Here is a 23,713-nt window from a genome sequence, read left to right as displayed (position 1 = left end):
AAAGGCTTTTTGAAGCCTTTATTAGCTGAACATCATTTAAAGCGGGATAAATTATTTTATATATTTTACATTTGTTGAGGCCGCAGAGAGGGCCAGAGATAATTACAGACAATCACAGACACCTGTAATAATCTGAAGTGCTCAAGAAGGCCACTAGATGTCATCTGATAAAATGAAAGTTACCAACATTCTGGTAGTTTACTGGTAAACTTTGAAAGTTACCAGTAATATACCCTCCCTTTGCAACCTTAGTAATACCATACATTAAGTAACATTACATTGATGAGAGAGCAAGATAAATGTGTGTCCACGTGTTGTGTGCAGACGTTGTTTGGTACACATTATGCCTTACTCAGTCACGTCATCTTGCCTGAGACCTGGGGGCCTATTTACGACATTTGCACAGATCCTCCACCAACAAAAGGTCTGATTCTCTCAGGGCTTGGTAGAAGTACTCTTGGGCGCGAACTCCCTTCCGCTCAACCATTTTGAGCAAGGCTAGATTCTGTTTGGACTTGGTGTCTTTACTTTCCACCTCCTCAATCTCCTCTTGACTCAGAACTCCTCGATCCTGGAGACGCATAAGTATGGGCGACAAGAGTCCCAGTCGGTCCACCAAATCCATCCTGTGTTTAGTGATAAAGGCTTGACCAGTGGGAGTAGAAGGGTTGGCTGAAGAGGCTACATGGGTGAAATCGAGAAAAGGGGCAACAACCTGAAATGTTTTTTTTCTTCTATTTCTATTGTTGAATAAAAAAGACGTGGAGGCTTGTTCTGCCTCTACCAGAACAACTGAGAATTTAAATAATTTTTGCATACTTACCAATAAAGGACCGTTGAGTCATTTCATATGGCCTATCTATCTTGATATTCTTCTTATGTGTTTCTTCCTTACAATAAGAGGTAGGAAACTTCCTGTTCAACTCTTTATATAGTTTTTTAAAAAGTTCAGTTGTTTTCTTTGACTCTTCAGCTTTCTTCGCTTTTTCCAACTCTTCTTTAGTTCTCCTCAACTCTTCTTCAGCTGTCCTCAGCTGTTCTTCCAACTCTGCATTAGTTCTCTTCAACTCTTCTTCAGTTCTCCTCCACTTTCCTTCAGTGTTCTTCAACTCTTCTTCAGCTGTTCTCAACTCTTTTTCCAACTGTGCTTTAATTCCACTGAACTCTTCGATCAGGTTGTCCTTATTTATTGCTTCGTCTCGCAGGCGTTGTGGATCGTTGTCCTCTTCTGTCTGTGTCTGATTATCTGTTTTGACTTTGGGATGTAACTGTTTAATACAAGCCTTTACTTCTTGCAGTTCTTTATTCTTCTGCTTAATGGTCTTCTGCAGTTTTTCTATCTCCCTCTCACAGGATTCCAAGTCTCTCTTAATCTTACAACTACGCGGCCTCCCGGGTGGCGCAGTGGTCTAGAGCACTGCATCGCAGTGCTATGCTGCGCCACCAGAGTCTGGGTTCGCGCCCAGGCTCTGTCGCAGCCGGCCGCGACCGGGAGGTCCGTGGGGCGACGCACAATTGGCTTAGCGTCGACCGGGTTAGGGAGGGTTTGGCCGGTAGGGATATCCTTGTCTCATCGCGCTCCAGCGACTCCTGTGGCGGGCCGGGCGCAGTGCGCGCTAACCGAGGGGGCGGGTGCACGGTGTTTCCTCCGACACATTGGTGCGACTGGCTTCCGGGTTGGAGGCGCGCTGTGTTAAGAAGCAGTGCGGCTAGGTTGGGTTGTGCTTCGGAGGACGCATGACTTTCGACCTTCGTCTCTCCCGAGCCCGTACGGGAGTTGTAGCGATGAGACAAGATAGTAATTACTAGCGATTGGATACCACGAAAATTGGGGAGAAAAGGGAATAAAATAAAATAAAAAATAAAAATAATAAAAAAATCTTACAACTACGCATCTTTTCCTCAAGTCTTGCAATCTTTTTTTCAAGGTTTGTTATTAGATTTGTATTCTTCTCCACTATCTTCTCTAACGTGCCCATGAAGCTCTCTTCCACCTGGAAATTCTCATCTCTGTTTTCAGATATCAGTTTCTCTAATTGCTTGATCAGCTTTGAATTCTGAACCTTACGTGACTTTTTGTCAGAAAGAACACAATACCTTCCGTCACATTTCTCTATCAACCCTCCAAGGTTATAGTCAGTAATGTATCTCTCAATAGTTAGATGCAATTTGTCCAATTCTTCCTCATTTGTGAACAGCACCACTGTATTATTCAATGCTCTTTCGATAAATGTATCTTCATATGTGCTCCTCTCTCCTTCTTCATTCATGAAAATAGATAGAGTCGGTTTTAGAGAGTCTGTACAACCGATTCTAATAACCAAGAGGATAGCATCAGGTCCATCTTTAAATGAGGACCAGACAGATTCTATAATCTGCTGTTTTGTCTCATCCTTACTTGAACGTCCAGACCAACCTGCAGTGCGGATCACAGTAATTTTACGACTGCCTAGCTTAGTCTCTTTCTTCATAGCTTGTTTTCTCCATGATGTCCAGTAATTGAATTCCTTTTTGTTCAGGATGATGTTTCCTGCTGTATTCTTTCCAGCCCCATGGCAACCAATAAGCACAAAATCTAGTTCTTCAAAAAGGACAACTGTTGGTGACAGGGTAAAGGATAAAAATGGTGTTAAATTTTATTTTAGAAAGTTTTTTAAAAGAAATTAAAGAATATTATGATTAAGTCAATAATAAGTCAGTAATACGTCAGTAATAAGGAAATAATAAGGAAATAATAAGTCTGTAATAAGTCAGTAATAAGTTAAAATAACATACCGTCTTCTGACTCATCCTCTACAAACAATGGATTATTTTCAGAGGCTATGGAGAAGACAGAGTAGAATTACCTTTCATATATAAATTAACAAACAACTGAACATGTTGGTGGCAACTAAGTAAAGAAACCTACCACTTGATCCACATCCCATTTAAGCCACTGAAATGTAAGACTCCCAATGAATTCAAAACCACTGTGTTAACGTTTGGCTGCAGCTTCTACCGGTATTTGAATCGATGACAATGGTAATCTGTTTTTTCTCCATGTTATGTTAATCCTGGGAGAGAATAGAAATGATTATTGACAGTTAGTCAAGAAAGCTTTAGAATTATAGTCAGTCATCTCCTCTGTGCCTTTATACATGATACAGCACCAAACCAACCTTATGCTGAGATATTCCCCACAGCAGTTAAATGTTGTTGCATAATCATTGACCATGTTTACATGCACACAGTATTCTGGATAGTAGCTCATATCCTGCTTAAGGTTTTATTCGGGATAAGCGGTTTACATGCACCTTTGATATCCCACTCATGTGCATCCCTGTGTCCATGAATAAACAGAATATTCCTCATTTAAGTTCATATGGATTAAATGGAATAGTAACGTAAATCTGGACACTGACTGTCGGCCTATAACCTCTCACATGAAGCGTAATATAATATTAACTCCGGCAGAATTATGCTTTTCTTGCAGTGAAATTATACAACAAATGTTAATTTTGTCTTGGGAACATGAGAGGAGAAATATGGTTGATTTCTTTCAGCATCTCTTGACAAAATGCTAATGCTCATGTAACATGTTATCTTTGACTCTGTTAGGCCTGCAGACAGTACTGTGTTATCTTTGACTTTGTTATGCCAGCAGACAGTATTTCAACCACATAAATGATGTACCCAAGACGAACTGAAGTCTTATCATAAATGTGTTTTATTGTTTCTCAGCTTTTAATTTCATTAAAACCAGTCAAACTGATGACATTTGGACATTTTGCACAGGATCAATCTTTCCACTGTTTTGGAGTTATTGCGTTTTCTCCCTGGTCCTTAATAAACGAAACAGACAAATTTACCGGTGTTAACTAGATGAATAATGCATTCATTCTATCAACGTAAGACATTATTCTGAGGAGCACTACTTCATTTAGTATTTTGGGGCAACCAGATGAAAACAAGATTACACAACACCCATGATATGTGAAACTGAACCTGCGCAGACCACGAAAAACAGTAAACGGGATAAGATGTTTACATGCAACAGTATCCCGTCTTAGGTCAGCATATGCCAGGCATCTTATCCGGGTTTCTCATAACGGGAATACAATCTTTTTGGGGTTATTGTAAACGGGATACAATGTTTAAATGTGTCAACACAATAACAGAATTCTTGAGTATCCCAAATAATAACAGGATATTGGTTTGCATGTTAACATGGTCACTGTCAATTACAGTACCTTGTCTGGTACGGGCAGTGTGTCACGATCGTCAAAGGTAGAGAGTGAGGACCAAGGCGCAGCGCGTGAAAAGAACATCTTTTATTTAGAAGAGAACAAACACAAAACGAAACCACTTTACAAACTAACAAAATAACAAAACTGACGACCGTGAAGCTAAGCATGAACTAGTGCATACATGCAACATAGAACATCGACATAGACAATTACCCACAAATACATGATGCCCATGGCTGCCTAAAATATGGCTCCCAATCAGAGACAAATGAAAAACATCTGTCTCTGATTGAGAACCACTCAGGCAACCATAGACATTCCTAGACACATCACTCAACCATAGACTTTTCTAAACACCTACACTGAACACTAAACCATCTACTCTACTTAACCCCCTAAACCATACAACACCCTAGACAATACAAAAACACATACTACACCATGTCACACCCTGACCTAACTAAAATAATAATGAAAACAAAGATAACTAAGGCCAGGGTGTGACATAACCCCCCCCCCTTAAGGTGCGAACACCGGACGCACCAGCATAAAGTCTAGGGGAGGGTCTGGGTGGGCGTCTGTCCACGGTGGCGGCTCTGGTACTGGACGTGGTCCCCACCCCACCATAGTCACTACCCGCTTACGTAGCCTCCTCCAAATGACCACCCTCCAACTTAACCCCACTGGATTAAGGGGCAGCACCGGCCTAAGGGGCAGCACCGGGATAAGGGGCAGCACCGGACTGAATGGCGGATCCTGGCTGGCTGGCTCTGGCGGATCCTGGCTGGACGGCTCTGGCAGATCCTGGCTGGACGGCTCATGGCTGGCTGACGGATCTGGCGGCTCATGGCTGGCTGACGGATCTGGCTGCTCATGGCTGGCTGACGGATCTGGCTGCACATGGCTGCCTGACGGATCTGGCTGCTCATGGCTGGCTGACGGATCTGGCTGCTCATGGCTGGCTGACGGATCTGGCTGCTCATGGCTGGCTGACGGATCTGGCTGCTCATGGCTGGCTGACGGATCTGGCTGCTCATGGCTGGCTGACGGATATGGCTGCTCATGGCTGGCTGACGGATCTGGCTGCTCATGGCTGGCTGACGGATCTGGCTGCTCATGGCTGGCTGGCGGATCTGGCTGCTCATGGCTGGTTGGCGGCTCTGGCAGATCCTGTCTGGTTGGCGCCTCTGGCAGATCCTGTCTGGTTGGCGGCTCTGGCAGATCCTGTCTGGTTGCCGGCTCTGGCAGATCCTGTCTGGTTGGCGGCTCTGGCAGATCCTGTCTGGTTGGCGGCTCTGGCAGATCCTGTCTGGTTGGCGGCTCTGGCAGATCCTGTCTGGTTGGCGGCTCTGGCAGATCCTGTCTGGTTGGCGGCTCTGGCAGATCCTGACTGACGAATGGCTCTAGCGGCTCCTGACTGACTAACGGCTCTGACGGCTCGGGACAGACGGGCGGCTCTAATGGCGCTGGGCAGACGGATGGCTCAGATGGCGCTGGGTAGACGGATGGCTCAGATGGCGCTGGGTAGACGGATGGCTCAGATGGCGCTGGGTAGACGGATGGCTCAGATGGCGCTGGGTAGACGGATGGCTCAGATGGCGCTGGGTAGACGGGTGGCTCAGATGGCGCTGGGTAGACGGATGGCTCTGGCCGGCTGAGGCGCACTGTAGGCCTGGTGCGTGGTGCCGGAACTGGTGGTACCGGGCTGGGGACACGCATCTCAGGGCTAGTGCGGGGAGCAGCAACAGGACGCACAGGACTCTGGGGACACACAGGAGGCTTGGTGCGTGGTGTAGGCACTGGTGGTAAAGGGCTGGAGACACGCACCATAGAGCTAGTGCGTGGAGGAGGCACAGGGCTCTGAAGACGCACAGAAAGCCTGGTGCGTGGTGTAGGCACTGGTGGTACTGGGCTGGAGCGGGGAGGTGGCGCCGGAAATACCGGACCGTGCAGGCGTACTGGCTCCCTTGAGCACTGAGCCTGTCCAACCTTACCTGGTTCTATGTTCCCCGTCGCCCGACCAGTGCGGGGAGGTGGAATAACCCGCACCGGGCTATGTAGGCGAACCGGGTACTATGCGTTGGGCCAGCTTCATGACATCCGGAATCTAGCCCGCCGATACGTGGAGCTGGAATGTACCGAACCGGGCTATGCACGCGTACAGGAGACACCATGCGCTCAACTGTGTAACAGGGTGTCTGCCCGTACTCTCGCTCTCCACGGTAAGTACAGGGAGTAGGTGCAGGTCTCCTACCTGACTTCACCACACTCCCTTTAAGGCCCCCCCCCCCAAGAAATGTTTGGGTTGTACTCACGGGCTTCCAGCCTTGTTTCCGTGCTGCCTCCTCATATCGCCTCCTCTGGCTTTAGCTGCCTCCAGCTCTTCACGAGGGAGGCGATATTCTCCCGGTTGTGCCCAAGGTCCCTTACCATCCAGTATCTCCTCCCATGTCCATGAATCCTGTGTAGGTGGGTCCTGTTGCCGCTTGACACGCCGCTTGATCCGGGTTTGTTGGGTAATTCTGTCACGATCGTCAAAGGTAGAGAGTGAGGACCAAGGCGCAGCGCGTGAAAAGAACATATTTTATTTAGAAGAGAACAAACACAAAACGAAACCACTTTACAAAATAACAAAATAACAAAACTGACGACCGTGAAGCTAAGCATGAACTAGTGCACACATGCAACATAGAACATCGACATAGACAATTACCCACAAATACATGATGCCCATGGCTGCCTAAAATATGGCTCCCAATCAGAGACAAATGAAAAACATCTGTCTCTGATTGAGAACCACTCAGGCAACCATAGACATTCCTAGACACATCACTCAACCATAGACTTTTCTAAACACCTACACTGAACACGAAACCATCTACTCTACTTAACCCCCTAAACCATACAACACCCTAGACAATACAAAAACACATACTACACCATGTCACACCCTGACCTAACTAAAATAATAATGAAAACAAAGATAACTAAGGCCAGGGTGTGACACAGGGCCTAACCAGACCAGACCAAGTCCAAAGCCATGGTTTGGGTTTATATTACAGTTGATAAGAAACTGCGTCATGACAGTGTCAACAAACACAAACAAACATATTCTAGTCCTGATCTAATTAAAGCTCTGCCCCATAATGTTATGTAAAATATGTTCTATTTAGTTATCTGGTCAACAAAATCAACAGGCACTCACCAGAAAATGAAGCCATCTTTTCATGAATACAAATATCCTCTGCTCAAATCACAGAACATGAACATAAGACTTCATGACGTTCCACAGTCATCTGTACAATCTGTTCGGCTGTGTCTAAAGGTTGTCAGAAATGAGGACTGAAGGACGTGGATAATGTGGTTTAGCCTGTTGTGCCAAAATCTCTGAGAGTTTGTGAGCAACAACACTAGCCTTGCATATCCCTCTCTCTCATTCTCTCTCTCGCTCTCCCCGTAAACGTCATACATCAATATGATCAAAGTCAACTTTGTTTAAAAGTAAACTCTTAGATGAAGAATGGTAGTGAAAGAAAGCAGAGGGAATGGAATATCTTCCTGCAATAATGCACAGCCATCGGCCGTGTAACGTCTTCGAGAGAATCAAGTCCAAAGCCATGGTTTGGGTTTATATTACAGTTGATAAGAAACTGCGTCATGACAGTGTCAATAAACACAAACATACATGTACAACTGAGGATATAGAATTTTCGGTGTTTTCGTTTTGCGCCAAGACACCTGGGAGGAGATTTTTTATATTCCGATTCCATGGCACAAGGTTGTACTGTATGTGCTAATACTGTATAAAAACAATGCAAGATTCAACACTTAGTGCTTTTGGTCTTAAATTATTGTACATTCTTGCCACCAACCATTTATTTTTGTGGGTTGTTTGAGTTGAAGTGAGATTTTTAAGAAACTGGACACCTGCCTTCTGGGCTGCATCACTTCCTCTTCCCCTTTTTGTTTTCTTGGTTTGGTTTGTATGTTTGTCTGATGATTGTCTGATGACTTCACTCTGCCTGTCCAACCCAGACCTAGAACCTGTCACTTTTCCGCCCTTTGACACTTAAATATTTGTAGTCCATCCCAGACTTCTAAAACAACCTCAGGTAATAACCATCTGTAACTAGATCCTTTAATCAAGGACTCCATAGTCTAGAAGTTAATCATCTGAATAGTAGCAGAATTAGCTTAGCCCTGACCTAATTAAAGCTCTGCCCCATAATGTTATGTAAAATATGTTCTATTTAATTATCTGGCCAACAAAATCAACAGGCACTCACCAGAAAATGAAGCCATCTTTTCATGAAGACAAATATCCTCTGCTCAAATGACAGAACATGAACATAAGACTTCATGACGTTCCACAGTCATCTGTACAATCTGTTCGGCTGTGTCTAAAGGTTGTCAGAAATGAGGACTGAAGGACGTGGATAATGTGGTTTAGCCTGTTGTGCCAAAATCTCTGAGAGTTTGTGAGCAACAACACCAGCCTTGCATATCCCTCTCTCTCATTCTCTCTCTTTCTCCCCGTAAACGTCATACATCAATATGATCAAAGTCAACTTTGTTTAAAAGTAAACTCTTAGATGAAGAATGGTAGTGAAAGAAAGCAGAGGGAATGGAACATCTTCCTGCAATAATGCACAGCCATCGGCCGTGTAACGTCTTCGAGAGAATCAAAACGTCTGCAGCTAATTGACGGCTCTACAAATCTCCTTGCGTCATAAAAAACGACTCATTATTTGTAGTCAGTCAAAATTTGATTAATTGCGGTTTTGATTCTCTCGAACACGGCCGCTGTCTTTCTTGTTCTGCCTGTACACACTTCGACAATAATGTTCTTCAATGTTTCTTTGGTAAGGGTGATGGTTTTATGTGGAACCCTAGAATTTACATAAACGATCTTATTATAGTCCCAAGGTCCGCCATGTGTGTCATCCATGGTTTGCCTGTACTATGATAAGAGTTTGTGTAAAACAATGAATGTGAAGAATTTATCTGCATTGTATGTGTGTTTGCTAACAAGGGCCGGTCCTGGCCAGACACAAATATTGCCTCCCCTAGAAGAATAGTCAGAGTAATCAAAATGACGTCTATAATATGCTTTTCCCAGATATTGGAGGTATTCAATGTAGGTTCAGAGTGAAAGGTGAAGAGATGTTTTCTCTTGAAGTTGAAATCAGATTTATTTTCGGTTCTGAATGAAAGTTGAAAATAAGTAATTTATAGACGTCTATGATTGGTTCAGATTTGGTCTGAACTGGACCGAAAAACAACATCTGTGGATGTGTAAATCAAGGCTGGTCGGGATTGCAACAAAAAAACAAGTCCAGACAGGGCAGAAAAAAGATGTCCCCAAGTCGTCAGCTTCGGTCTTTGATTACCGAGGTATACAGCAAGGATGAGCAACTACAGTCCTTGGGGGCCCGAGTGGTGTCACACTTTTTCCCGTCCCTAATCAACATAGCTGATTAAATTAATTGCATTCTCAACTGAAGATCATGATTAGTTGATTATTGGTTTCAGATGTGTTAGTGTGACACCAATCAGCCCCCAGAGGACAGTGTCGCCTTGAAATGTAATTTTAGGAATCCCATCTATGTGGTAGGCCTACCATTTGTAAAACACCCCAAAAAATATGGCCGGTCTGGACACAAACATAACTGACCGACGTCAGCGTGATTACTGGGGTGTAGCCTACCATGTCACCTGCAATGGAACTTTATGTATTCCCATCCATGTGTTAGGCCCACCGTTTGTAAAACAGGCTGTTGCGTTGGCTTTATTTGTCCTGATTCCTGTGACTAATCAATTTGGTTACTTAAGCTCTAAATATCAGCTACCCAACTTTATCAGGAGGAGCCTATTTGCAATGTGTTTACACAACGGGAAATGCAGAAGTATTCAGCAGTTGTGAGTAGCCTGATTGTCCATTCATATTGTCCATTTTACTTTGACCTGTTCTGTTTTTAGGATATGTTGTTTGTCAACATGTCAGCACATTTTTTATTTGATTGGGCGCCATTTAGGTTAGCCTATATAATCGGAAACCTGCATGATGTAAAACGTTTCTGTCTCATTATATTGTCATACATTTTTATCCCCAGCCTGCAGGATACAGAAAGGGCCACATATTCTTTCCACCATATCCTCTATCTGCTACATGATTTATGTTAGATCATGTTGTTCAATGAACGTTGGTGGAGCTCTGCAGAGATGTGTCTCTCTAACAGCACCCTGGAGAGGCGCTGGGAATGGACAAGATAATTATTTTGTGTCCCTGCCTTTGACAAAGTGGGAACTACTTATCATAGGGCGGCATCAGTGCTCACCTAAAAAGCCTATTTTTCAGCTTTCTGAAAATGTAAATATTTGTAGTCCATCCCAGACTTTAAAAAAAAAATGCAGGTGATAACCATCTTAACCTAGTTCCTCTAGTCAAGGACTCCATAGTCTAGAAGTCAGTATCCTCTCCTCAAATAACAGAACGTGAAGTTAAAACTGAATTAGATTTTTATGATGGATATTCCACAGTGAGCTACAATCTGGTCAGCTGTGTATCAAGGTTATCGGTTATGAGGTAGGATTGGCGTGGCTTTTGAAAATGTAATGTGTCTGCGTGTTCCAAAATTAAATCTCTCTCTCTCTCTACATATATAGTTTTGTTCAGTTTTCCCTCTGGGAAGGTTCTCGTAGACATCATACATCCTTTCCGTTAGAGTTTGAACTCAACTAGTCCCGAAGTATGTAAACAAAGTATGTTTAGATTGTCAGTGTACCATGCAGGTGTTGGCTGTGTTTCATTCCAGGAAAATCTTTACTTCACTATGCCCTCGTTCTTCACTCCACTTCACAGATCTGAGACAACTTGCCACATTGTTTTGGCATATCCAGTCTGTGAGGAGGTGATGAGAGCATAGGGGAGGGAACATCTTCCTGGAATGAAACACAGCCATTGTCTCTCTTGTTCTCTCTGTAGAACCCCGTAATTACATGACTTGTCATACAGTACCACTGACCTTGGTTACATGACAGCCATAATACCAAACAGAATGGTTAGAGTTGTGTGATAAAATTTAGTTTATAGCTGTTGAGATGAAATACCCTTGAGATTAAACGCTGGAAGATGTTGTATGGAACATTTTCAAAGTATCTACAGTACATTAAAAATGTATTAACCTGTTGAGTTAAATGTTTATAAAGAGTAAACACTAGGAAAATCTATTTTCATCCATATCAAAGATTTTTTAATCTTTGTCTACATTCAACATCAGTCGAAGGACAGAGGGAATACACTAGAACTTTCTTGCAGATCTGGTTGGACAAAAAAAAACATGTTTCTCTGCCCAATTCATTCACACACAAAGACGTACTTGTTTTTGTTGACATTTTAGCAGACACTCTTATACAGAATGACTTACAGGAGCTAGTAGTGTTCAGTTACTTCCTCAAGGGAACATCTGTTTTTCACCTAGTCGGCTCAGGGATTCTAACCAGCGACCTTTCGGTTACTGGCCCAATGCTTTTAAGCCACCTGCTGCCGCTACATTGTAATTATCACACACATTGCATCTTCTTACACACAATAATGCTTGACTGTATATAGTACCAAATAATGGTTCTTTGGCTTGTAGCCATAGTGGATCCCTTTAAAAAATAGAACTAACTTTACAGTGGTGAATCTACATGCAAAAGTGAAATTGGTGTATTTATGCTGTTTTTCAAATGCACAGATCACTTTATACATCTTCCCAAACAAACAACCGGTAGTTTGAAAACTTGGCATAATAATTCTCTCATGACGCTTTGTTGACAATACGACAACAAAATAACACCCTCTGTCTGGGAAAACACCCCATATTGTTATATAAGATATGTTCTATTTAATTATCTGTTCAACACAATTAACAGGCACTCACCAGACAATGAAGCCATCTTCCCATGAAGACAAGTATTCTCTACTATAACAGAACATTAACTCAAAACTTCATGACGTTTTTTAAAGCAATGTTTTATGACGGATATTCAACACGCATCTGCACAATCTGTTCAGCTATGTCTGAAGGTGTTCTGCTATGACGAAGGAAGGGCGTGGTTTAACTTTTTCAAACTGTGTTGTCTGCTTGTGCCAACATATCCCTCTCCCTATACATCCCTAAAACTCTCACTGTTATATATACATTTCAACTCAGTTTTTCACAATTTCTGACATTTAATCCTGGTAAAAATTCCCTGTCTTAGTTCAGTTAGTATCACCACTTTATTTTAAGAATGTGAAATGTCAGAAAAATATTAAAGATAATTATTTATTTCAGATTTTATTTCTTTCATCACATTCCCAGTGGGTCAGAAGTTTACATACACTCAATTAGTATTTGGTAGCATTGATTAACTTGGGTCAAACGTTTCAGGTAGCCTTCCACAAGCTTCCCACAATAAGTTAGGTGAATTCTGGCCCATTCCTCTTGACGGAGCTGGTGTAACTGAGTCATCTTCTCTGACATCTAGTGGTCTGTTTTGGTATTGAATTTACATGCATACTGAACTTACTACTGCTTATGGAGCCAAGAACCAGAGATAAGGGTATTCAGACAGAAGGAACACTTTGACAAACAGAACACACAGACAAAACACTTTGACAAACAGAACACAGAGCCAGAAAGAACACTTTGACAAACAACACAGATCCAGACAAAACACTTTGACAAACAGAACACAGAGCCAGACAGAAAATGTTGACAAACAGAACACAGAGCCAGACAGAAAACAGAGCCAGACAGAACACTTTGACAAACAGAACACTGCGATGATCAAAGATCCAGATGGAACACTTAACCAAACAAATAGAACACAGAGAGACAGACAAAGGCTGAATTCAGCAGGGTTGGAGACAATTTGAATTGAAGGCAGTCAATTTTGAATTGAAGTCAGTTCAAATTCAGGAAGTTCACTGAAATTCCAATTCAATAACTGAAAAAGTTGCATCTATTTTCAATGACTTCAATGAATGAACAGAAAAGTAGAAGCTATTCATATCAAAAGTTGTTCCATTTTATTTTAAATTCAAATGACTTCCTGAATTGACTGCCTTCATACTCTAATGAGGAGATGGTGTTGTCTCTGCCCTAACAATGAGATTCGTTGTCGCAACAGTGGAATGGCAGGCAGGAAGAAGCGAGATCAGGTGGAAACATTCTAGCCAATGAGAGGGCAGATATGCACATGAACGGCAGACACAACTCTGACATAGAACCGTTTTTCTCAAAGTTGCCCAGATGCCACGTACATCCACTTATATGAATACATTCTAAAAACCTAACCATTATGAAACTTAAATTACATCAAATAAGCCCCACTTATCAAATTAGTAATCCCATTTTTTGTTGACCAAATCCAACACTCTCATAGACCTCTATAAAAAAAAAATCCCCACTTGGTATGTTTATATGGTCTGGTTTACTTGGTCTGTATTCTTGCGGTAATAGATTTTGACGGTAGTGGAGCCTCTCGCTTCGCTTCTTCCTCTCTGCTTCAATTCAGAATGACCCCAACCCGTGCATTCAAACTGGGTTCATGACCCATAAACCCTGACCAAAGTTTACACCCCAAAAGTAATGATAGTGTCACGATCTTCAAAGGTAGAGAGTGAGGACCAAGGCGCAGCGCGTGAAAAGAACATCTTCTTTTATTAGAAGAGAGAAAACACAAAACAAAAACACTTTACAAACTAACAAAATAACAAAACAGACGACCATGAAGCTATAATAGAAAATAGTGCTGACACAAACACTACACATAGACAATTACCCACAACCAGCTAAAGCCCATGGCTGCCTTAAATATGGCTCCCAATCAGAGACAACAATAACCAGCTGTCTCTAATTGAGAACCAATTCAGGCAACCATAGACTTTCCTAGACACCTACACTGAACACTAAACCATCTACTCTACTTAACCCCCTAAACCATACAACACCCTAGACAATACTAAAACACATACTACACCATGTCACACCCTGACCTAACTAAAATAATAATGAAAACAAAGATAACTAAGGCCAGGGTGTGACAGATAGCAATTTTTGCATACCTGAATGGTTAATTAAGTAAATATATTATGCTTTCTTGGTCATTTTTGTAAAATTCAGTGTCAAACAGCAGAATAGGCTATGGAAGAAAATACATAATACAACAAAATATAAAAGTGACAAAATTGACCAACATTTACTGTAATTGATTAAATAAATTGCATACCTAAATATATACAGTATAATGCTTTATTGATCACAAATAAATAATTCAGTGCCATACAGCAGAATAGGCTATGGAAGGAAATACATGATACAACAAAATATAAAAGTGACAAAATTGACCAACATTTACTGTAATTGATTAAATAAATTGCATACCTAAATATATACAGTATAATGCTTTATTGATCACAAATAAATAATTCAGTGCCATACAGCAGAATAGGCTATGGAAGGAAATACATGATACAACAAAATACAAAATGAAGTGTCAACTATAAAATGCAGTCATTGTGACATTTAGATTGAGGCTCATAAGATTATACAGTGTAAAGCAGGAGGACCGAGCACGCCCCCATTCTCATCGACGGGGCTGTAGTGGAGCAGGTTGAGAGCTTCAAGTTCCTTGGTGTCCACATCACCAACAAACTAGAATGGTCCAAACACACCAAGACAGTCGTGAAGAGGGCACGACAAAACCTATTCCCCCTCAGGAAACAAAATGTTTTTGGCATGGGTACTGAGATCCTCAAAAGGTTCTACAGCTGCAACATCGAGAGCATCCTGACCGGTTGCATCACTGCCTGGTACGGCAATTGCTCGGCCTCTGACCACAAGGCGCTACAAAGGGTAGTGCGTACGGCCCAGTACATCACTGGGGCTAAGCTGCCTGCCACTTTAACTATACATTCATGTACATACTACCTCAATTGGGCCGACGAACCAGTGCTCCCGCACATTGGCTAACCAGGCTATCTGCATTGTGTCCCACCCACCACCCGCCAACCCCTCTCTGTTCATCATATATGCCGTGTCACTTTAACCATATCTACATGTACACACTACCTCAATCAGCCTGACTAACCGATGTCTGTATGTAGCCTCGCTACTTTTATAGCCTCGCTACTGTTTTTCACTGTCTTTTTACTGTTGTTTTATTTCTTTACCTACCTATTGTTCACCTAATACCTTTTTTGCACTATTGGTTAGAGCCTGTAAGTAAGCATTCCACTGTAAGGTCTACACCTGTTGTATTCAGCGCACGTGACAAATAAACTTTGATTTGAAGTGTAATGTCAAAACCCAATATTGTCCACAATTTCCATCCTCCACTATGACACCAGGGGGTGTCAAGCTTCAACCACAGAGTTTTCCTGATCAGGTTATTTACTTTTACCTGAGCTTGTTGTGTGCAGTTAGTAAACCTGTGAAGTAGAGGTTGTTAAATGTTAGCCTCGCACGGTCATATCACCTTGCCTAAGACCTTGGGGGCCTATTTAAGACAGTTAAAAGATAGCCTTCTCCACGTTAAAGATAAGACATAATTATCTTGTCATATGTGAGGAATATCGTCTTTTCTGAAAAGTATATTTTGAAAAACGCTTTACACCTCTGACTGCATGTCTGCAGACAAATGTCTCTGAAGTAAATCCTACTCATTAGACATCGACAGGTTCTTCATCCAGAAGGAAGTACAGATAATGTCAAACATAACTGGAGTACTGGCGAGAGTTGTCCTATTATGGTTCAGGTCGGGAATCCTTCATTACACACCAGCCTGCTCTGGTCGGGATTTCTTCTCTTCCAGGTCCTTCACCAGGTAAGGGTCTTTTTCTTTCAGAACATGGTAGAAGTGTTCTTGAGCATGATCTCCCTTACGTACAACCATGTCCAGCAGGGTTTGGTTCTGTTTGGTCCTGCTCTTGGTGGGTTGGTTGACCACTTCCTCCCTCTCCTCATCATCCAGAACCTTTTGAGCGTGGAGATGCGAGAGTATGCCATCCAAACGTCCCAGGCGGGTCTCCAAAGCCATTCTGTGTTTGGTGATGAAGCCTTGACCAGTGGGGATAAAGGTGTAGGCAGGAGGGGATACAGAGGAAGGGGGAAAAGTGTATTTTATCTCTTGCATTTAGAAGGAACCTACATGAATGGCTTAGTTATTAATTGAAAATCTAAATGTATTTTAAACTCATTCACTCATTCATATTCTATATTGTATTAGAAATGAAGCATTATGTACAGTAAATGTTTCTCTCTGTTACCATACTCACCACAAGAAGAAAGACAATTCATTCCAACGCAAGAAGGGGTCTCATTTTGATGATTCCTGCCCGCTTCTGCTCTTAAGAAGGGTTGTCGCCTATGGTCTCCCAATTCAGGTGTGTCTTCTTCACTGACATTATCAGTTGTGTTCTTTAGAGCACTCAGTTCTGCTCGGTATCTGTTATTTTCTTCCTCTAGATGTTGTATCTGTAGGTCCTTTAGTTGACATGCTGGACATTCAGTCTGACCTACACCTGCCACAAAACTCTCTAACAAGATGTCTTTCTTTCTGATGATCACTCGCAGTCTCTTTATTTCATCATTTTTCATTTTGATTGTATTCTCGTAAGACTTCAGCTTATCTTGACTTTTTGCTAGCTGCATTAGTCTTGACAATGCATTTGTGTACTCCTCCAGGTGATCAACTTTGTTTTTAAGGTTTTCTAGAATATTTTTCGCTTCTTGTGAACCTTGAGGAACCATGTTTTTGTCCTGCGTCATGAAATAAATGTGTTCGTTCTCAGCTACCATCTCCTCTACTGTCTTGATAAGCTCTATGCTTTGATTTTTAACCTTCTTTGTACCATAGAGAACGAAAGGCTCCTTTCCACATTGTTCTACTATTTCAGCGAGGCCGTGACCACTGATGTAATCCTGAATGGTGTGGCCAGGTTGCATCTTTTCCCCTCTAGTAAACAATACAAGGGTGTGTTTCCACACGTCCTGAGTAAAAAGTGTGTTCATTTCATTTCCTGTTGTTCTAATGAATTTAGAATCCTCAGAACTTACAGGTAGTTGAATAACTAGAAGGATAGCATGAGGTCCAGGGCAAAACAAGGACTGCACACAATGTATAGTATCTGTTTTAATCTGGTTGCTACTACTATCCAAATGACTAAATGAGCCTGGCGTTCGAACCAAGGTGATGTGTCGGTTTTGTATTTGATTCTCCTTTTTTATATGTGTTTTCTTAAAGAATGTGTTAAACCATGAGAAATGATTTTGTCCCATGATGGTATTTCCAGCGTCATTCTTCCCCATATCTCCAATCAGAACAAGTCGTAAATTGTCTAAAATGACACCTGACAGAGGAAGAACATTTATATAGACAAAAATATAAAAAAGATTACTTTTAAATTCTGCTGACATCATTTAGAGAAGCCGACACCTCTGGTAAAAAGTGTGTTTAAACTCTCCACTAATGCCAATAAGAGTAGCCTACAATTGAAAAATCTGTCCAAAGAAACTTACCCTCATCTGTGTCATCTAGCAATGGGGCTCTCTCACTGTCTGTTCAAAAGGTAACAAAGCAATTAATCATTAAATGTATTAACTCATAACTAAGTATTTTATCTGATTACATTAAATATCAAAATAGGGATTTGTTCAGCAACAAATTATTTTTCAGCATTATTTAAATTAACGAGAGGTTATGAGTTTTAGAGTCCATTCTCTTCATTGTCAATACTATTACGCTTAAGTGGAGCTGTATGAGAAATGCTTTGACTCACCATTTTGAGTACTGTTTATATTTCCCATTTGTGACTACTGTAATAACGTGGAATATTCCAGTTCCATCTTTGGTTAGCAGATCCTCTTTACTATCTTCATTTGAACAGATTACAGAAGCAACCAGTCTGTTTCATATGGGGCATCTAAATGGAAAGGAAATAGTTGTTCGTTTTAGAATCTGAGAAGCTGCTAAAACAAACATTTGAAATATACCAGTCAAAAGTTTGGACACACCTACTAATTCAAGGGTTTTTCTTTAGTTTTACTATTTTCTACATTGTAGAATAATAGTGAAGACATCAAATTATGAAATAATCATGTAATAACCCCAAAAGTGTTAAACAAATCAAAATATATTTTAGATTTCAAAGTATCCACCCTTTGCCTTTATGACAGCTTTGCAGAAAGAACACTTTTCCAACAGTCTTGAAGGAGTTCCCACACATGCTGAGCACTTGTTGGCTGCTTTTCCTTCACTCTGCGGTCCAACTCATCCCAAACCATCTAATGTGGGTTGAGGTCAGGTGATTGCGGATACCAGGTCATCCGATAGAGCACACCATCACTCTCTTTCTTGATCAAATAGCACTTACATAGCCTGGAGGTGTGTTGGGTCATTATCTTGTTGAAAAAGTAATGATAGTCCCACTAAGCGCAAACCAGATAGGATGGCGCATCACTGCAGAATGCTGAGGTAGCCATGCTGATTAAGTGTGCCTTGAATTCTAAATAGCTCACAGACAGTGTCACCAGCAAAGTACCCTCACACCATCACACCTCCTCCTCCATGCTTCACGGTGGGAACCACACATGCAGAGATCATCCGTTCACCTACTCAGCATCTCACAAAGACACGGCGATTGGAACCAAAAATCTTAAATTTGGACTCATCACACCAAGGGACTGATTTCAAACACTCGAATGTCCATTGCTCATGTTCTTCTTATTGGTGTCGTTTAGTAGTGGTTTCTTTGCAGCAATTCAACCATGAAGGCCTGATTCACACAGTCTCCTCTGAACAGTTGATGTTGAGATGTGTCTGTTACTTGAACTCTGTGAAGCATTTATTTGGGCTGCAATTTCTGAGGCTGGTAACTCTAATGAACTTATCCCCCGCAGCAGAGGTAACTCTGGGTCTTCCTTTCCTGTGGCGGTCCTCATGAGAGCCAGTTTCATCATAGCGCTTGATTGCGACTGCACTTGAATAAACTTTCAAAGTTCCAGATTGAATGACCTTCACGTCATAAAGTAATGATGGACTGTCATTTCTCTTTGCTTATTTGAGCTGTTCTTGCCATAATATGGACTTGGTCTTTTATTAAATAGGACTATACTCTCTATACCACCCTACCTTGTCACAACACCACTGATTGGCTCAAATCCATTAAGAAGGAAAGAAATTCCACAAATTAACTTCTCTAGGATAGGTGGGACGGTAGCGCGAAAAAATGTAGCGCGCCAAATTCAAATATATTACTATAAAAATCAATCTTTCATGAAATCACACATGAAAGACACCAAATTAAAGCTACACATGTTGTGAATCCAGCTAACATGTCTGATTTCAAAAAGGATTTACGGGGAAAGTACACCAAACAATTATGTTAGCTCAGTACATAGCCACAGAAAAACACAGCCATTTTCCCAGCAAAAGATAGTAGTAACAAAAACCAGAAATAGAGATAAAATTAATCACTAACATTTGAACATCTTCATCAGATTACACTCATATGACATCATGTTACACAATACATTTATGTTTTGTTCGATAATGTGCATATTTATATCCACAAATCTCGGTTTACATTGGCGCCATGTTTAGAAATGCCTCCAAAATATCCGGAGTAATTACAGAGAGCCACGTCAAATAACAGAAATACTCATCATAAACTTTGATGAAAGATACATGTTTTACATATAATTAAAAAGATACACTTGTTCCTAATGCAACCGCTGTGTCAGATTTAAAGAAAACTTTACGTAAAAAGCACACCATGCAAAAATCTGAGACGGCGCTCAGATGTAACAACATTTCTCCTCCATGTTGGAATCAACAGAAATACGAAATTACATCATAAATATTCCCTTACCTTTGATTATCTTCATCAGAATGCAGTGCCAGGAATCCTAGTTCCACAATAAATCGTTGTTTTGTTCGATAATGTCCATTACTTATGTCCAATTAGCTAATTTTGCTAGCATGTGTAGTACACGTGTCCAAACACTCGCGCAGATGCAGGCAAACGTCGGACGAAAACTTCAAAAAGTTATATTCCAGGTCGAATAAACTGGTCAAACTTAGTAGAGAATCAATCTTCAGGATGTTGTTATCATTTATATCCAATAAGGTTCCAACCGGAGAACTCTTTTCAGTCTCTATAAGTAATGGAACGCAAGACGATATAATGAGGAAAGCGCGTGACCAAGAACTGGCAATCTGCCAGACCACTGACTCATTCCCCTCCCATCCGGTCCCACAACACAGCATAAGCTTCATTCCACGTCCTACTGACTGTTGACATCTAGTGGAAGGCGTGTAAAATTGAATAGGCGATGACTTTAACAACGACCACTCTCAGAATTTTCACTTCCTGTTTGGATTTTTTCTCAGGTTTTTGCCTGCCATATGAGTTCTGTTATAATCACAGACAACATTCAAACAGTTTGATAAACTTCAGAGTGTTTTCTATCCAACAGTAATAATAATATGCATATATTAGCATGTGGGACAGAGTAGGAGGCAGTTCACTATGGGCACGAAATTCATCCAAAAGTGAAAATGCTGCCCCCTATACCAAAGAAGTTAACTTTTAACAAGGCACCCCTGTTAATTGAAATACATTCCAAGTGACTGCCTCATGAAGCTGGTTGAGAGAATGCCAAGAGTGTGCAAAGCTGTCATCAAGGCAAAGGGTGGCTACTTTGAAGAATCTCAAATATAAAATATATTTAGATTTGTTTAAAACTTTTTTTGTAAGTAATTGATTCCATTTGTGTTATTTCATAGTTTTGATGTCTTAACTATTATTCTACACTGTAGAAAATAGTAAAAATAAAGAAAAACTTGAGTTTTTGAAATGAGTAGGTGTGTCCAAACTTTTCACTAGTACTGTGTGTGTGTATGTATGTATAGATAAATATGTCTGCATAGATACCGAGCATTCAGAAAGTATTCAGACCCTTTCCTTTTTTCCACATTTTGTTACGTTAGAGCCTTATTCAGGTTTTTAAAAATGTTTACAAATGTATTAAAAATAAAAAACAGAAATAACGTATTTACATATTTATTCAGACAATTTGCTATGAGACTCGAAATTTAGCTCAAGTGCATCCTATTTCCATTAATCATCCTTGAGATGTTTCTACAACTTGATTGGAGTCCACCTGTGGTAAATTCAATTGATTGGCCATGATTTGGAAAAGCACACACACCTGTCTATATAAGGTCCCACATTTGACAGTGCATGTCAGAGCAAAAACCAAGCCATGAGGTCAAAGGAATTGTCCATAGAGCTCTGAGACAGGATTGTATCGAGGCGCAGATCTGGGGAAGGGTACCAAAAAATGTTTGCAGCGTTGAAGGTCCCAAAGAACACTGTGGCCTCTATCATTCTTAAATGGAAGAAGTTTGGAACCACCAAAACACTTCCTAGAGCTGGCCACCGGGCCAAACTAAGCAATCGGGGAGAAGGGCCTTGTTGGTGACCAAGAACCCAATGGTCACTCTGACAGAGTTCCAGAGTTCCTCTGGAAGAGAGAACCTTCCAGAAGGACAACCATCTCTGCAGCACTCCACAAATCAAGCCTTTATGGTAGAGTGGCCAGACGGAACCCACTCCTTAGTAAAAGGCACATGACAGCCCGCTTTGAGTTTGTCAAAAGGCACTTAAAGGACTCTCAGACCATGAGAAACAAGATTTCCTGGTCTGATGAAACCAAGATTGAACTCCTTGGCCTGAATGCCAAGCGTCACGTCGGGAGGAAACCTGGCACCAACCCTACAGTAAAGCATAGTGGTGGCAGCATCATGCTGTGGGGATGTTTTTCATCGGCAGGGACTGGGAGACTAGTCAGGTTTGAGGGAAAGATGAACGGAGCAAAAGTACAGAGAGATCCTTGATGAAAACCTGCTCCAGAGCCCACAGAACCTCAGGCTGGGGCAAAGGTTCATCTTCCAAAAGGACAATGACCCTAAGCACACAGCCAAGAAAGTGCAGGAGGGGCTTCGGGACAAATCTCTGAATGTCCTCGAGTTGACCAGCCAGAGCCCGGACTTGAACCAGATTGAACATCTCTGGAGAGACCTGAAAATAGCTGTGCAGCGAAGCTCCACAACCAACCTGACAGAGCTTGAGAGGATCTGCAGAGAAGAATGGGGGAAACTCCCTAAATACAGGTGTGCCAAGCTTGTAGTGTCATACCCAAGACGGCTCGAGGCTGTAATCGCTGCCAAAGGTGCTTCAACAAAGTACTGAGTAAAGGGTCTGAATACTTATGTAATTTTTTAAAACATTTTTAAATTCTTTTATAAATTTGCAAAAAAATAAAAAAACTTGTTTTTGTTTTGTCATTATGGGGTATTGTGTGTAGATTGATGAGGGGGGGAAACGATTTAATCAATTTTAGAATAAGGCTGTAACGTAAAAATATGTGGGAAAAGTCAGAAAAGGGTCTGAATACTTTCTGAATGCAATGAGGCAGTCACCTGGAATGTATTTCAATGAACAGGTGTGCCTTGTTAAAAGTTAATTTATGGAACTTATTTCCTTCTGAATGTGCTTGAGCCAATCAGTTGTTTTGCGACAAGGTAGGGGTGGTATACAGAAGATAGCCCTATTTGGTAAAAGAGTATTCCAAGTATACTGTATGTATACTTGGTATATATATATATATATATATATATATATATATATATATACAGTGGGGAGAAGAAGTATTTGATACACTGCCGATTTTGCAGGTTTTCCTACTTACAAAGCATGTAGATGTCTGTCATATTTATCATAGATACACTTCAACTGTGAGAGACGGAATCTAAAACAAAAATCCAGAAAATAACATTGTATGATTTTTAAGTAATTAATTTGCATTTTATTGCATGACATAAGTATTCGATACATCATAAAAGCAGAACTTAATATTTGGTACAGAAACCTTTGTTTGCAATTACAGAGATCATACGTTTCCTATAGTTCTTGACCAGGTTTGCACACACTGCAGCAGGGATTTTGGCCCACTCCTCCATACAGACCTTCTCCAGATCCTTCAGGTTTCGCGGCTGTCGCAGGGCAATACGGACTTTCAGCTCCCTCCAAAGATTCTCTATTGGGTTCAGGTCTGGAGACTGGCTAGGCCACTCCAGGACCTTGAGATGCTTCTTACGGAGCCACTCCTTAGTTGCCCTGGCTGTGTGTTTCGGGTCGTTGTCATGCTGGAAGACCCAGCCACGACCCATCTTCAATGCTCTTACTGAGGGAAGGAGGTTGTTGGCAAAGATCTCGCGATACATGGCCCCATCCATCCTCCCCTCAATACGGTGCAGTCGTCCTGTCCCCTTTGCAGAAAAGCATCAGCAAAGAATGATGTTTCCACCTCCATGCTTCACGGTTGGGATGGTGTTCTTGGGGTTGTACTCATCCTTCTTCTTCCTCCAAACACGGCGAGTGGAGTTTAGAC

The 23,713-nt window shown here is 41.5% G+C and overlaps 1 long non-coding RNA gene across 1 annotated transcript in view; it reads right to left on the bottom strand.

Moving 5' to 3' along the window:
• Positions 1-1,242: 1,242 nt before the first annotated feature.
• LOC139561183 (uncharacterized) overlaps positions 1,243-23,713 on the bottom strand; it is a 43,506-nt gene continuing 21,035 nt past the window's right edge. The window contains exons 4-10 of the long non-coding RNA XR_011672082.1: positions 18,037-18,180; positions 17,777-17,815; positions 16,534-17,607; positions 12,152-16,315; positions 2,909-3,053; positions 2,776-2,820; positions 1,243-2,596 (exon numbers count right to left, since the gene is read on the bottom strand). This is a non-coding gene — a long non-coding RNA (uncharacterized lncRNA). The remainder of the gene's footprint in view (positions 2,597-2,775; positions 2,821-2,908; positions 3,054-12,151; positions 16,316-16,533; positions 17,608-17,776; positions 17,816-18,036; positions 18,181-23,713) is intronic.

This window comes from Salvelinus alpinus, chromosome 31 (genome assembly GCF_045679555.1).
Source record: "Salvelinus alpinus chromosome 31, SLU_Salpinus.1, whole genome shotgun sequence".
NCBI lineage: Eukaryota > Metazoa > Chordata > Actinopteri > Salmoniformes > Salmonidae > Salvelinus > Salvelinus alpinus.
The sequence above is the reverse complement of the archived record's forward strand: the minus strand, read 5'-3'. Positions and strand labels throughout refer to the sequence as shown.